This window comes from Protopterus annectens, chromosome 2.part1, assembly GCF_019279795.1.
Source record: "Protopterus annectens isolate FY-2018-M chromosome 2.part1, PAN1.0, whole genome shotgun sequence".
Lineage (NCBI taxonomy): Eukaryota > Metazoa > Chordata > Ceratodontiformes > Protopteridae > Protopterus > Protopterus annectens.
In genome coordinates, this window is record NC_056729.1 from 1,177,762,793 (window position 1) to 1,177,776,346 (window position 13,554).

The window sequence follows — 13,554 nt, forward strand, 5'->3', positions numbered from 1 at the left end:
ACACACACATACACGTGCACATGCATGCGTACACACACACACACACACACACACACACACACACACACACACACACACACATACACGCACATGCACGCTCGCACACAAACACACACACACACACACACACACACACACACACACACACACACACACACACACGCATGCATGCATGTACTCCCTCCTTTCACTTGTGATATTGGTATCATAGCATAGCAAGTTACTAGGCTAAAGACCCTGAGGCCCTGATAACCCTAGCCAATAAATTAACCCATGTTCCCACAAGTCAGCACCTGATGCCCCTGTCCAGCAGGGACACAGGTGGAATCCCAGGGGGTGTACTTTTTGTTTCCCATCCAGTCATCTAGGTTCCTCTTAAAGAGGGGCAATGAAGTACTCTGTCTTACGTGTAGAGGGAGTCTATTGCACAGATGGGGGAGTCTCTGGGAGACAAATCTGTCCCGCCAGCAAGTACTATTCAGGCCGCAGACCAAGTTGAGGTTTTGACTGCGGGGTCACATGAGTGGAGTTTGGCTTGTGGATATGCAGCAATTTCATCAAGGTGAGGTCAGAAATTGCTCTGTATGCCAGACATAGACCACATCTGAGGAGTATGTATGAGATAGAGTAGAGGGTCAGGGCTTTTAGCCTATCCATGTAGGGTAGATTTTTGAAGCCCTGGATTCTCCTGGTCAGGAACCTCTGTGGTCTCCCCTGCTGCTGCTTGTGCTTCATGAGGTACATGTTGAAAGGGGTGTTATACTTGATGATGAGCCTGATAAGTGAGGAATACAGGAAAGTTATGACTTCCTTGTTCCTGGAAGAAATACCCTTACTAATGAGGTGACCCATGTAGAAAGCTGTCCGTACAATGGAGGCAACATGGTGGTCAAAAGTTAGATTGCTGTCAACTTGGGTGCACAGTTCCCCTCACAACTGCTTGCATGCTTAGGACATTGTTATTAATGTGACAATTTGTGGAGATGTCACTCTCCCCAAAATGGGTTGATGATGCATTTTCTGGCGATTAGTTTGAGGCCGTGTTTCTGGCACCAGTCATTTGTCTGGGTGAGACCCTCTCGTAGTATGTCTGCATCACTAGGGGAGTTGATGACAGTGCCCAGCTTGCAGATATCTGCAAACTTGATCAGCCATAGACCTTTGGTTTTGGCTTGCACCTCAGAGAAGTATATCCCAAACAGCAGGGGGCCCAAGACCAATCCCTGGGGTACGCTGCTTGTTACGGGTCTACTACTTGAGGTAGCTTCCCCTATGTTGACAGAGTAAGTTCTATCAGTGAGCCAGTTAGCTACACATTAGTGCAATATTTGTATATAAGATTTAGGTATATGAGTTTAGAACAGTATCTGTAGAACAGTATCTGTTTGAGCTTAGTACTATCTGTATATACATCCTACCTTTATTCCTAGCCTTTAGCTAGATATTGGTATATCTGTTCATTACTATGTTTCATATTGTATGTATAGCTAATGTTTGCTGCAGTGTGTATTATTTGCTATTGTATGTATATTCAGTTGCTCTTCATGTACTCTGCTGCTCATTTATTGTTGTGTGGAGCTTTTCTCCCCGGGCATCCACTGAAAAAGGACCTGTGTCCAGTTGGAATTTCCTGATAAACAAACAAATGTAAATAAAATAATAATAATAAAAGATCTGGTCACATAGGGATTTATGCCAATCTGGGATAGTTTATCTATTATGCCCGAGTGGAGAATAGTGCCAAAGGCCTTGACCAGGTCAAGGTAGGCAGCATGGACTGTCTTCCCCTCATCCATGGCTTTCATGACTGACTCAAAGAAACCTACCAAATTTAACAGGCATGATATCCCCTTGACAAAACCAAACTGTGTGGGATTATGCATTTGGAGGTTGCCAATGTCCCTGTTAATGTGGTCCATGATAATGCATTCCATGGCCTTGCAAATCAGGCTAGTTTGGCTGATGGGTCTATAATTGCCTGGATTGGTGGATGCTCCACCTTTGTGCAGAAGGATTATGGTGGCTGTCCTCCACTCATCTAGGATGAAACCAGTACTCAGGCTTAGGTTGAATGGGGTGCCTAATGGTGTTGCAAGTTCCTGCCTGAGTTGATGCAGGATGCAGCCTGGGATGTTATTGGGTCCAATGGAAGCTGTGTTTTTAGCCTTTGAGAGAGTGGTAATGACTTGTTTCCTAGAGATAAGGGGTAGGGGGCAGGTGCTGAGGATATCCTGGATTACTGATGGGAAGACAGAGGGGTGAAGGTTTCACTGAACCTATCTGCCAGCAGGTTGGCTATATCCACAGCATTTGTGTACGTGGTTTTCTTGACCATCAGTTCTGAGCAGATTTTGGTGCCTCCCCTTAGATTGTAGGTATATGTGAAGAAGGCCTTATGATTGTCTTTAGCAGATATGTCCAATTTAGACTCGAAGTTAGCTTTGGAGAACTTCACTATGCTGAATCTCTGTCTAGTGCACAGCAAGGATTCAGAGATGCACTGGTTTACAGAAGTGTGAGTTAGTTCCAGAAGTTGGGAATTCTTTGGGAGAGATATCAGTCCTGACAACAAGTCCTATTTATGTTTATAAGCTAGATTTCGGTCCCTTGATCATGTACTTGTGTTACTATCAGAACTGTGATGATCTCAAAGTTTGTTAATTATGTAGGGGAGATACAGTGAACTGTACCTCATTAACTCTCTGCTGTTTCCCATGTCATTAGCAGGCATGTGAGTCACCAAGGTGATGTACACTTGGTAACATCTGTCTGCATGCACAGCATACTGACAGATGTCTTGCTACAGGCAATGAGATTCAAGTTGCTGATGATACATGCAGAGACAAGGCATAGTAATCCGACCCATATTTTTACTTCTAACCACCAGCTAAGCAAAATACAACATTTTGTAAGAGATGAGTCTCTGAGTTGCTGGAGTAATGCCACTTAGCTGTCCAGCCTAATATCAGTGTGTATAGCTGGGCCCAGTATCGTAGGCCTCCTGACCTATTTGAATACTGCATAGCCTAAGTGCAGTCAACTGGAAGGCTTGTTACAAGTTTGCCGTGCTGTACATGATTTCATGCTGTAATGCAGTGACGTAATGAAAAAAATCCAGAGACTATCAAATTAAGGTGTCCAGCATGTAAAGCTAAAATCCTAATGATGAGGTGCTAAAGAAGCAAAGTATATAATTGTATGAGGAATAAGTGAGAAAATTTAAACACGGCAGACTTTTTATTATTTTTAATGGTGCCATCATACTCTAGTTAAGCAGAATTTAAAATATACACAGAAAAAGATAACACCATTTTGGAGGAATTAGATGGATTATTTAAGAGAAATGTAATTTTTTTCATAGGAAGGGTGATAGACCTGAGAAACAAATTTCCTGAAAGTGCTACAGAAATAAAAGCAAATTATTCATGAATGCACATGACAACACAAAAGAGCTAATTAACTATTCTGGTAATGGGCAATAAATAATTTTCATGTACTTCATAATTTATTAAATTAAATAGTAAATGGGCATGTTAAATCGATCAAGCAGTTCTTAATCTGTTATCAGTTACTAGGATTCTAAATAGCACTGATTATTACACAGAAATCCAAGAGATGAGTGTATTCAAAGCACAGTGCTGACAAAGTAAGTCTTTCCCAAAAAGAAAGCAAACAGATGTCCTTTTTAGTCCTGATCCCCAGGTCAACAAAAACAAGTTGAAACTAGTGCAATCCTGCAAATTAACATGTACTGAAACTAGTCATAAAAACATTCTATGGTACTGTAAGCTACTCTTTGTCCCCTAGATGTCACTGTAGCAACTGCAGGTCAATACACAGACATTTATTGTTGTGCAATCAGTGTCCTGACAGGGAAAACAGAGCTGTTGACAGAATAACTGGCTTAACTGGAACAACTGCACTGCTGAGTAATCATGGTATGGTAGGAGTGCCACTTTATGAAGGAAGCAGTTTTTTTCTTTACTTTACTTGTCTGCCTACTACTTCAAAGTTACCTCTCAAACTGTTAGAGTAAGAAATCTGGACAAAGCCATGAAAAAAGTGATACAAAGAGGGACAATTTTTAAATATTGCTCTTACAAACTTAGAAAGTTGATAGAATAACAGGTTTTGCATTAGCATGAATTATCTGAAGGGTATGAAGTCTAAAACTCAAATGTCTGTCATTATTTTCTAACTTCACTCTTTAATGATTTGCCACTAATTTGTCAGAAAGCCACAATTTTATGAAAAACAGACCAAAAATATAAGGCAAAAATCTGGACATTCTGCAAAAATCTGTACAGTTGAGAGGTATCAAACATAGAAGTGTGAATCTGACAGCAGACTACATGCTGCCGTTTTCTCCTAGTTTGAACATTAACCTGCTCATAATCAATACTCTGAATTTATTTATTTATAATTAGGTGTACTGAACTACAGAATCCTTTCAGTCTGAAGTATTCGCACTGAATGAGGCACATCTGTCTAGGACATTACAAAATTCTACACTTCAATAAGTACCATGGTATATATGTAACAGCCACACTTGACTTAACTCTGTACCACTAGAACAGGCAAACTGCACATCTGTTCAGCATCACATTCAAAGGGTGGCACCTCAGGTGTGGTGTCCACACATCTGTGAATGAAATAGCAAACATCAGCATTGGAGTATTTCTCACATGGCCACTGAGCATATACATTTCACACCCTTATTAAGATCTTATAGCACCAAATGTTGCCTGTTGAGTCTTGACAGCATTGAGCCTAATGTTTCTAACCTTCACTAGGAGGTACAGTCACATGACGTACTTACCAAACATTAAATTTTCAAAGTTGCTGCAAATACCACTAAAAATCTAAATCTAACCTTAACTGACCTTGACTCTGTGTTGATGAACTACAAGTATTTACTGCAGCTTTTAAGAACAAGCCATTTTTTTAAATAAATGTTCTTCCTTGCACTAGATACTCAAAAAAATGCCAGTTATTCTTCTTGGACAGTAACCCCCAGCATCCCTCTCAACTGTACTTTTTTGCAGAATGTCTAGATTTTTGCCTTATATTTTTGATCTGTTCTTCATAAAATTTGTGATTTTCTGGCAAATGGCTGGGATGATTTGAGGAATGATGTCACTAAATAATGATATACATTTGTGTTTCAGACTTCATATCCTTCAGAAAAATGCATACCAAGCCAATTACTTTTAATCTACTAGCTTTCTAAGTTTATAATGGCAATAATTAAAATCTGTCCCTATTTTTGGGCTTTTGCCCCCCCCCCCCCCCCCCCCCAGTTCTGTTAGGCTTTGTCCAGATTTTTTGCACTAAGATGTTGAGAGGATTCCCAGTAAGGCTAACAGTTGTTAACCATAGTTCTCACCCTCTTAGTGCAAGAATTCTGGACTAAGCCAAAAATAATGGGAGAGACAAAGGCCCAAAAATCAAGAACAGATTTTAAATACTGCTATTAGAAAGTTGCTAGAATAACAGGTTTTGCATTAACATTCATTTTCTGAAGGAGATTGTGTCTGAAACTCAAATGTCTGTCATTATTTGGTGACTTCAATCCTCAATGATTTGCCAGAAAACTACAAATTTTATGAGAAACAGTCCAAACATAAGAGGTAAAAATCTGGACATTTGCCTTAATTCTGGGCAGTTGAGAGGTGTGCCTCCTCACTTGGTACATTTGCTTATACTGGGTAAAAAGTATGGTGTTACAACTTAAATGGCAAAGAAAGTAGGCTGTTGCAGGAAATGCTTATTCCAGTGCAAATACTTACCTAGTTTGCTAATGCTTGCCCTTCTTCAAAGTATCCACACAATTTATAATGCTTGGTAAATATGTGAACAGAAGATTAAGACAATAATGTCTCACAAATTACTAAACACGGATATTGTTAAAATATATTATGGACGCCATTACTGGCCTAGCAGAATGGTTCATAACATCCTTTGGCAGCAGTTTCACCCACTTAACATGACACAAGAGGGTGTATATAAATAATAATTTGGAGAAGCATGGTTAGCCATCTTGAAAGAAATAGAAACTGTTCAAGTGGCCTGGATTGCTTTTTTTTAAATTATGTATAAAAAATATAACCATTTCTGAACACATAAAGAAAAAATTTCCAGAGTTTAAGTACGCTGCAGGGATGACAGCTAGACAGGTAACCTGATGTAGAGAATTATGACATCAGGTTTAATATCAACTGATACTCTGCAATGTGGAATATAACGAAAGGTGGGTGATACATGAAGACTTGCATCTCTTAGATGCATCTGGCAGAAATTACTACTACCGCAAAACCTGTTTCAAAGAAATGATCCTTCAAGGTCAAAAACATTGTAAGCTCAAAAGAAGGTCAAATTATCTTCTGGAAAAAGCCGAAAAAAGAAGAAGAAGATTGTATACTAGCAATAGCAATGTTCATTGTTAATCTATTAATCTGTTAATCCAGTTGTAAAAGCAGCCTCAGAATGATTTGCTGGAATGTTGACATATAATGCCTTGTACTTTACTCACTGAAAATGAAAGTGAAGCTATATCAGGAAGCAGTGTAATAGTCCCTTACCTGTTTCTTTTGATGTTTATTATTTTGTTAATATTTATAAACTGACACAGACACCAAGTAGTGACAAGTGTGGGATACAAATGTCAATAGACACTGACTAACAACTGAAAGAAGAGAGTATGAGGTGGTAGTGAAACTAAAGTAACAGAAGGCTGCAGACATGATGTATATGAGTAAATCTGATGTGTGTAAAACTGGAACATGTATATTAAAGACTGCAACAGTATTCTATTGGAAATTATATTCCTAATGATAAATCAGTACAGTGGCATAGAGGGATAAAGCCTATCTGGACCTCGCCAAGGCCTTCAACACCATCCTCCACTCTGGAATCATAGATAAATTTACTAAACTGGGCATATATCCCTATGTCACTCGATGGGTTACCAACTGGCTAACTGACAGAACCCAGACTGTAAAAGTAGCCGACTCCAAATCTAGCTCCAGACAAGTGACAAGTGGAGTACCTCAGGGTTCAGTCCTGGGACCACTCTTGTTTGGCATCTACTTCTCTGAAGTACAGGCCAACACTAAGGGACTCTGGCTAACAAAGTTCGTAGATGACTGCAAACTGGGAGCCATTACTGAATCCCCAAATGATGTGTATATTCTACAAAAGGGCCTTACAGAAACAGATGCCTGGTGCCAGAGCCATGGGCTCAAGCTTAATGCCAAGAAATGTATAGTTATCCCCTTTGGAAAAAAAACATGTACCTATGAATTACCACATAGGTGGCAGTACAATAAACATCAAAAGTGTGATGAAAGACTTCGGGATACAGATGGACAATGTCTCACCTTCGATAACCATATCTCCACAACAGTCAGGAAATCCTTCTATGTGGCACACCTCATCACTAAGGGCTTTTCATCCAGAAAAAAGGAGGTCATTGTCCCACTGTACTCATCCCTCATTAGACCCATTATAGAGTATAACACCCCATTTGATATTTACCTCACAAGACATCTGCAACAGCTGGAAAGGCTGCAGAAATACCTCACTAAAAGAATCACAGGCCTAAAGCAGATGCCATATGCTGACCGTCTAAAAAAACTCCAGCTATAATCTGTGGCATATCATCTACTCAGAGGTGATCTCTGCTTAACATACAAGGCCATATCAAACCCTGAGCTGGTGGGCATGCTCCACTTAAAGAAATCCCAATCCCTCAGAGCCATACGCTCCAAGGATCTAAACCTTGTCATCACAATGAACAAAACATGCTGGAGGGATAGGTTCCTGACCCAGAGACTCTGTAATAGACTGCCCATACATGTCAAGCAGAGCGCCTCCTTGGCCCTCATCAAAAGGAACCTTGACGATTGGATGGGAGATTGGAAATTCACCCCGGGGATCATGTCAGTTGCCCTGCTAGGCAGGGGTCCAGGGAAGTAAATATTGTGGGAAGAAATATCCAGGTAATTGTTATAGGTAGGCTTGTATAGGCCCTAGGGCCGATAGCCTTGTACCAACCTATGAACCTATGAATTATGGCCCAGACAACCTGCATTCAATTAGTAGCTCAGGAGTCTGAGGCACTTATAAGAGAAGGGTCATCCAAAGTGTAGTGGAGGCAATGGCTGAGCTGCCACAGAGGAAAGGCAATATACCAGCACGTACCATTGCACAGCTGGCCCGATATGTACGTCCTGGCACTACAGCAATATGAAGATGTCCCAGATGCCTTAGTCTTCACACCAACACCGAGCAAGAGTTAGAATTAGTCAAGTAGATCCAGTGGACAAGGAAAAACCTAGAGGGCAGCCAATGGTCAGCTGCTTGGAGAACAAAATCCCATAAAAAATGATATTCTGAATGATACGTATGTTGCTGTAGCTGATTGCTCTTTGGTTTGGTCATGCCAGATAAGCTCACTGATAAATGAGTGATCCAGCACCACCTGATCCCAGAGCCATTTTTAATCTGGGATGTTTCATGTGCCACAGGCAAAATCAAAATGAAGGAGGGACAATTGCATTATAAATAGGAAAGCTGGAAAAAATTATCAGAGAACATTGTCGAGTTATCAGTCTATCATTGAATACAATGCCCCCTTTAGTATGTACCTAAGCAGGCATATCCAACAGTTGGAACGTCCACAGAGGTTCCTCACTAAAAGAATACAGGGGGTAAGTAAAATGTCCTATGCAGACCGTCTCAAGGCCCTAGTCCTGTATTCTGTCTCCTACAGGCTTTTAAGGGAGATCTATGCCTGGCATATAGGACATTGTCAGACACCCACTATGATGGACCTCCTGCATATCCACAAAACAAACAGCACCAGAATTACCCATTCTAAAGACTTAAACCTTGTCTGTGATATAAATAGGACCTGCTGGAAAGATAGGTATGTATCCCAGAGACTATCCCGTCTATGGAACAGGCTCCCCATCCATGTGAAGCAGAGTTCCTCCCTAACCCAATAAGTGCAACTTAGACATTTGAATGGGAAACCGGAAATTCATCCCTGGTTTGGCACCTATGTCTCCAAAGGACACAGGTAACCTGTAAATGGTTCATCTCCCAGGCCCATGCTTACATTTATCAAGGGTATCAGAACTTGTCAGAGATTTGGGATGCATGGCTAGGCTTAAAAAGGCCACTGTGCCCATTAGCCTAGTAAACACCTACGAACCTATGAAGGTGGTAGTGGATTAAGCAATGCCTTACCTGATTGCTCAGTTCTACAAGAAGGAATTCAAATGAGACCCTTTACTAAAGATTTAGTGCTTAAACAAGTAATAGACATTGCAATTTCTATGGAAACTGCAATAGATGTACACTGGAGTTACAAAGCAGAGGTAAAACTGGAAATGCAAACAAAATGCTGGATGTAAAAGTTCAAATCAGAAGCCATGCTACTGTTGTGGGTGAATGTTCCATTTTCCATCTCAGTTCAATTTCAGAAGTAAAGAGTACAGACAGGTTTATTGCAATTGTAAGTCAAAAAATAAAGTGAGTCACACAGAAATAATGTGTATAGTGTTGAAGTCTGTTATACAAAAAACGAGAAAAAGGGTTGGGCACCTAGAGTTATTTAGCATAAAAAGGGCAGACAAGCAAGCAATTTGGCTCATGCTAAAAATAAATATCCAAGTAGTTAAAATGGAGTTGAACACAGATCAGCTGTTTCAGCAATTCCTGAAATGCCTATAAAGTACATTTTACTTAAGAAAAATGTTGAACCCCTCTTCTGTCCTCTTCAAGACATATACTGGTGAACGTGTTACGCCTCATTGACTACTACCAATGACAGTAGGGTATAATGGTCAAGGAGGGGTCTATAACTTCTACTTTATACAAAATGATGGTTTACTCTCATAGGGTTATGAGGGGCTAAGAAAGCTGGGAGTGGTCTCAGCCCAGCAACTAGTAGCTTATTGGCCGTTTTGGGTGAATTCCTATCTCTTTCAAGCTCCCTGCCTTAAAACCTGCATTTGCGTGGTTTTGCACTTGTTTCACACTCAGCACAGCTCCTTGTGGTCCTGCAGAGTGTTACAAGCAGCAGAGAGATGAAAAGAGAGACTTTAAACAGATTATTTCTGCCTTTCTACTTGCAACTGCATATTCTTGCCGGAAAGTGAGTTTCTAGCTATTCTAAATATCTGAAAAAGCTTGTTTTTGCATTTTTACTGTTCCTGCACTTCTTTAAATCATTTTTGTGTTGTATAATTGTTATAGGCTACACACTCAAGTGCACTAGCCTGTTTAAAGTATTTACAGTGTTTTTCTGTTAAGTTACTGTTGTTCTGTTGAAAAAAGCAAAAAAATACAAAACATATCCTTGTTTCCTGCCTTTTCTGAACTAGAGTAGTCCAGATTTCAGGTTTTGCTGAATTCTGGGCTGTGCTATAAGTTCCTGTGTTGCCCATATCCTTATTTGGATAGGAGGAAGCTTCTCTGTTCACCAGTGAGAGTGGGGAGCTTTGAGCAGCCTATCTGTCCCTGGAGGAGTGGTCTCAGCCCAGCAACTAGTAGCTTACTGGCCGTGTTGGGCTAATTCCTATCCCTTTCAAGCTCCCTGCCTTAAAACCCGCATTTGCGCAGTTTTGCGCTTGTTTCAGACTCAGCACCGCTCCTCGTGGTATTGCAGAGTGTTACAAGCAGCAGAGAGACAAAAAGAGAGACTTTAAACAAATTAAGTATTTTTTCTCTGCCTTTCTACTTGCGACTGCATATTCTCACCGAAAAGTGAGTTTCTAGCGATTCTAAATGTCTGAAAAAGCTTGTTTTTGCATTTTTACTGTTCCTGCACTTCTTTAAATCGTTTTCGTGTTGTATAATTGTTGTAGACTACACACTAAAGTGTGCTAGCCTGTTTAAAGCATTTAAATTGTTTTTCTGTTAAGTTACTGTAGTTCTGTTAAAAAAGCAAAAAATATATATATATATATCCTTGTTTCCTGCCTTTTTTGAACATAGAGTCATCCAGATTTCAGGTTTTGCTGAATTCTAAGCTGTGGTATAAGTTCCTGTGTTGCTCATATCCTTACTTGGATAGGAGGAAGCTTCTCTATTCACCAGTGAGAGTGGGGAGCTTTGAGCAGCCTATCTGTCCCTGGAGGAGTGGTCTCAGCCCAGCAATTAGTAGATTATTGGCCGTTTTGGGCTAATTCCTATCTCTTTCAAGCTCCCTGCCTTGAAACCCACATTTGCATGGTTTTGCACTTGGTTCAGACTCAGCACAGCTCCTCGTGGTCCTGCAGAGTGTTACAAGCAGCAGAATGACGAAAAGAGAGACTTTAAACAGATTAAGTATTTTTTTTCTGCCTTTCTACTTGCGACTGCATATTCTCACCATAAAGCGAGTTTCTAGCTATTCTAAATATCTGAAAAAGCCTGTTTTTGCTTGTTTACTGTTCCTGCACTTCTTTAAATCGTTTTTGTGTTGTATAATTGTTGTAGGCTACACACTCAAATGCGCTAGCCTGTTTAAAGCATTTACAGTGTTTTTCTGTTAAGTTACTATTGTTCGTTTGAAAAAAGCAAAAAAAAAAAAAAAATCCTTGTTTCCCTCCTTTTCTGAGCTAGAGTAGTCCAGATTTCAGGTTTTGCTGAATTCTGGGCTGTGGTATAAGTTTCTGTGTTGCCCATATCCTTACTTGTATAGCAGGAAGCTTCTCTGTTCACCAGTGAGAGTGGGGAGCTTTGAGCAGCCTATCTGTCCCTGGAGGAGTGGTCTCAGCCCAGCAACTAGTAGCTTATTGGCCGTTTTGGGCTAATTCCTTTCTCTTTCAAGCTCCCTGCCTTAAAACCCGCATTTGCGATTTTTGTGTGATTTTGCGCACCACGCAGCATTGCGCAGCATCACGCAATGTCGCGCAATGCCGTTTAAGCTGTTTTAAACTGTTTCCGGCTCCACAAAGTCTGCTCTTCAAATTTTCCCTTAGAACAAGTCTAACTCTTAAAGTAAGCACTCTACCTCCCTTCTACAGCACAGCACTTGCTCAAATATCTCAGTAAGCACTAACAAACTATAGCACTACACCCCCTTTTACTACCCTGAAGTACAAGACTCCCTATTCATCCATTCCGGACAATCAGTAAATCAGTTTTTTAACTATCCAGGCATGTCCAAAGTGCAGTTTCAGGTATACTCTCCAGTCCAGCTGGTGAATCTGGGAATCTTGAGGCAATGTTACAATTGCCTTATGTACACAGACAACCCTCTCCTCCTTCCAACAAACTCAAATGTATGTGAGAGATGCAACTATACAGCCAAACTTGAGGCCAAGCTCTCTCAAACCAAGACTGGCACGGTCAGTCAGGAGGAGAAGGAAACCACTCGCACCACACAACCAGTCTCACATAGACCAATCACATCAGCAAACATGACACATAAACTCACAAAAACATACTCAGAGGATCTAAATAAAAGTCTGCCAAAGCAGCAGAGACCTTCAAAGCAGACATCCAAGCAACCACTACCCCACAATAACTTTCACGTATCACATAATTCACAAAGTCAGTGTGACACACAGAAGCAGCCCTTAAGGCTAAATAATGCACCTAATACACTAGTAATAGGAGACTCTATTGTCAGGCACACTGACGTCCCACTCACCAGACTGAACAAGGAGAAGGTCACTGTAAGCTGCCTGTCGGGTGCCAGGATCTGTCACATAACACAAGCACTCAGGTCACTCCACAGCAGGTACAAATATGACTCTGTCATTGTCCATGTTGGCATGAATGACCTGAGACGTACCTCCCTGCACTACATGAAAAGAGACATAGAGGAGCTCTCTGATCATGTAGCCCAGGCCGGTATGACCCTGACCCTGAGTAGCATCTTGCTCTCACCAAGAATGATGCCACAGTATAAAGATAAAATGATCAATTTTAACAATTGGCTAAGCTATTGGTGTCATTCAAAGGGGATCCAGTGTCTGTCAGCCTGGGATGACATGCTCGACAAGCCACGTTGCTTCGCCAGGGATGGCTTGCACCTGTCACCCTTAGGTTTTCGAATACTGGCTAAGGCTCTTGCCACCCCCATAGTGCCTTTTTTATGCAAGGCTCAAAAGACAAAACCACCTCCATAGACAATACCAGAAACAAAAAACTAAGGGTAATGCTACTCAACGCCAGAAGTCTAAACCTCAAGATGTACACACTCGAGGCACTCCTCAGTATGGAGAAAATTGATATCTGTGCAGTAACAGAAACCTGGTTCAAGGCTCCAGAGAGCACCCCAGCACTACCAGGATTCAACTCATACCATACTTTTAGGCCCCAGAACTCGGACCAAAATACTTAAGGTGGAGGAGTATCCATCTTCATCAAGGATACCCACATATCCAGGTTAGTGTCACTGCATGAGGCATCAGAGAGCCTCCAGGTGCAACTAACAGTGGGAAAAACTGCTTTTTAATTTGTAGCCTGCTACAGATCACCCACCTTGTCTCAGGACCCCCACTCGGCATTCCTGAGAACATTGTAGAATATGAAGGTCTCACCAAACACCATGAT